Source organism: Notothenia coriiceps, unplaced genomic scaffold, assembly GCF_000735185.1.
Source record: "Notothenia coriiceps isolate Sejong01 unplaced genomic scaffold, NC01 NC01_scaffold00028799, whole genome shotgun sequence".
In the NCBI taxonomy this organism is placed as follows: domain Eukaryota; kingdom Metazoa; phylum Chordata; class Actinopteri; order Perciformes; family Nototheniidae; genus Notothenia; species Notothenia coriiceps.
Genome location: NW_011361500.1, coordinates 215,790 through 219,910, shown reverse-complemented (window position 1 = coordinate 219,910; position 4,121 = coordinate 215,790).

Here is a 4,121-nt window from a genome sequence, read left to right as displayed (position 1 = left end):
AATAATATAGTGTAGGACCATACCTATATAAGGCATATTTATACTTTTTATTTTTCAAAATACCAAACACATCATGCATTTTAGCCATTCCTCATTTCGCTCAATTTAACACTGTCTTTGCATGGGCTGATTCTGTGAGAACAGCACCATCTACAGGCCTGGCATATGTACTACAGCGTCTCCAGCGCTTTCGAACGGCAATGTCCGTGGCTATCTCCTCCCGATTGGTGGAGTTGGCCCAATAGCCGTAGCGCCACTTCTGTGACGTCACAGAAGTGTTCAAATCTGGATCANGATATCATATTCAGAAGGGTTTGTAGATTGGTGAATCTATTTTTGTATGTAAAGCTCCAAGAAAAACAGATTTGTATACACCAAGCTTAACTATTTAAAGGGGACCTATCATGCAAAATGCACTTTTGTACGTCTTTTATACATGAATATGTGTCCCCGGTGTTCCAGGGAACTNGGTGAATCTATTTTTGTATGTAAAGCTCCAAGAAAAACAGATTTGTATACACCAAGCTTAACTATTTAACAAAAGTGCATTTTGCATGATAGGTCACCTTTAAATAGTTAAGCTTGGTGTATACAAATCTGTTTTTCTTGGAGCTTTACATACAAAAATAGATTCACCAATCTACAAACCCTTCTGAATATGATATCATTAGGGCTTTAACTAATGACTATTGCCGATATTAATTAATCTGCCAGTTATTTTCTACTGTCTAAATGTCAGCCAAGTTGTATAAAAACACATCCATCAGTTAAAAGCAGCTCATCCTCCCATTGAAGAAGCAGGAGCCAGGTAAAGTGTCCATCCCATAATAGTGTTGCCTCTGCTAAATGATTTGTTTTCTCTTCTCTTAGGTGAGAGGCTGCCCAAACCCGACAAAGGCAAGATGCGTTTCCACAAGATCGCCAACGTGAACAAAGCTCTGGACTTCATCTGCAGCAAGGGCGTGAAGCTGGTGTCCATCGGGGCTGAGGGTGAGAGTCCTGCTCTTCTCCCGCTGCGACCTATTCTCATCAATATTCCAAGGTCACAGCGGATTTGCATTTCTTAGACCTATTTTTGAGCTCCAGATGGTCACAGCGTCGGGAGGGTTCAGATAAGAGCCGCAATACACAAGAGCTGTCATGTGTTCTTTCATTTACTCTAAGAGACAACTCGTTTATTAATATATCAAATCACTTCTGCCCTTCTTGACTAATTTTGTTGGATACATAATTCAAATGGTTTAAAAACACTCAGTGTAACATGTTATTACTTCAAAGATGAATGATTGAATATGGTTAAAGAGACCCACAGGGAAATAAACGAAAGAGAGCGGAGGATACTGTCGCGTGTTAACTCAGGTCATTCAAATAAACAACGGTAACTGAAATGGAGTGTTTCTTCAGCAATGAAAACGTTCGACTTTCACGTTTCAAATGAATATTTAACGCTCAGATTTAGTCTCACCGAAAACGTTCCCCCCGCTGAGTTTAGTCAGTCGAACGTCAAACTCCGAAAACATTCACACCGCAGCACTTCAAAGCCACTGAGAGAGTTTTCATGTGACTTCCAGTTTCTTCTCCTCTCTAATTGCAGTCAAGAATATCTCTTTGAGCCCTGAGGCCTCGTGAAGTTCAGTTAGTCTCCTCAGCAGCAGCAGCAGCCTCAGGGCGGACTGTTCAACCTGTTTCAGTAGCAGACTCACATCCTCTAACCCTCACAACCCAGAGGCCTGCCTTACGCTCTTATATCATGTGTCCTTATTGCCCCTAATGGATTATCTGCTTGTGTTTTTGCAGAAATTACTGACGGCAATGGGAAGATGACTCTTGGTATGATCTGGACCATCATCCTGCGTTTTGCCATCCAGGACATCTCTGTGGAAGGTGTGTGTGTGTGTGTGTGTGTGTGTGTGTGTGTGTGTGTGTGTGTGTGTGTGTGTGTGTGTGTGTGTGTGTGTGTGTGTGTGTGTGTGTGGGGCACAAACTGATGGAAAGACAATATAAACTCCAACATCAAGTATTTAACTAACTTAAAGTATCCTGATTACGTAATTCCCCTTGATGTAATCCGTGACTCCGCAGCGTGATATAACGGTGGGATAACCCTGGTGGGTTTGCACAGACGACTCCAGGTTGCATCAGTCTGGATGTTTTCAGTTTTCCACCTGTCACCACTTTCTCTCTTCCTCCATCTCCCCGTCTCTCCACCCTGCCAGGAAAGCGTTGACAGCTCTCATATTTCCTCCATTTGATGTAATTAAGATCCTCTATACACATTTGAAGCTCCCCATTCAGGTTTCACAGAGCGATGAAAGGCCATACTGTATAGTGTTGTCTCTCTCTCTGGTGAGGTACCTTCCCAGCTGTGTCTTCATGTAGGCTTTTCAGGCTTTTCAGGTTCATATGTATGTGTCTCTACTGTGACATGTCTCCATGCTTTAATGTTCAAAAAGCTATTTATTTGTCTCATACCGGAGAAATAATGAGTCATGCCTTGCTCCATATTTAAATGAGCGTTATGTCATGATGAGAGGAAAGGTGCTCTGAGTGTCCTGTAGTGTATTGCTGTGTAATGAAGTTACACTGTAAGAGATACTGTAGGTAGTGAGCCTATAGAAAAGCTCTCTTTCTCTTTTAATGTCTGGCCTCTGCTTTGTTTCACTTAATTCTATCTCCCCATCTCCTGATCCATCCATCAGCGTCTCCCACACACTCCCCCCCCCTCTCTCTCGTTTGTCTCACACTGTGTTTCTTTGCAACTCATTTTCACTCCCATCATCCTTTCCTTTCTCTCCCTTGATGAGTGAGTGTGGGCATTGCTGCTGATGCACTCCTGGTCATTAATAAAACTTTCATACACAGTCAGGAAATGCATTTGAGCCCCGGTGGCTGGAGCTCCTCTCAGACACACAGGAAATGGGCGCTTGGCCGGCAGCCAATCCGGCTATTTCAGGGGTTTGTCCGGAGCCAATCAAGCTGGATCTGGTCAGTTAATGGATCAGTGGCTCTTCTCCTCTCCACAAGCAAATATCTGCAACAATTACAAGGTGAGAGGCCAACCTAAGAAATAAAAGGAACATTCATTCATGCTTTTACTGAAAGATGTTTTCAAGAATAACAAAAGTTATATAAAAAAAAAAATGGATAGGCTGAATGTGTTTTAATTCTCAGAAACACGTCAATATCCGTAATAAATCCTACAACAACAATATGTAAAACTGGTATTTTTTGGTACAATAATGATTGACCCGACCTTGACTTGGTGTGCAGGTTTACTCTCCAACAAATCCATAATCTCTAAATCATTTGAAAAATCTTTTTTTATTTGCAAGCTGTAAACTGAAAACTTCTGTGCTTACATCAAGCTATTTGTTCCCACCCTGAAGCAGCAATGGGCAATGCAAGGGGATGTTCGTCATACTTGTGTATCACAATATGCGTAGTTTAAGAATCTGTAACACAACATTAACATCGGCTGCAACGCCAGGAGTCTCAATGAGAGTCAGTCGTGACATGCAATTGAGACCAGTTGCAGTTTTAATCTCAGGGAAAATTAAGGGAGGAGAAATGAATTTTGGACTTCAGATAAAAACATCCTGTGGAAGGTGTGTGTGTGTGTGTGTGTGTGTGTGTGTGTGTGTGTGCGTGTGTGTGCGTGTGTGTGTGTGTTTACATTTAACAAACACAACTTGAAGTAAAATGTTGTTTCTGTTAAATATGCTTATTACCCTAACCCTAAGAAGCATGTGTTAACAAGTGAGCTTAACGGCCCGTCCACACAGCGTGCGTTGAAGCTTGCCGGCGGGCGTGTCTGAAACTCGACCAACAACCAATCACATGAATCTCCCGCCCCTGACACACAAGCAGCGGTTTGATTGGCTAGAGCTTGCACTGGCATATGATTCGATTGGCTGACGCTTCTGCCGAGGCTTCAAAAATGTAACATTGCTCAACTTTTGCAGTGAGGCACGCCAGCAAAGCTCCGCTTCCCACAATGCAGTTCCGCGAAAAGTGACGTCACCCCATTCAAAGTGAATGGTGAAGCTTTCANACATACACATACACATACACACACACACAACGGACGACGACTACACACACACACACACACACACACACAC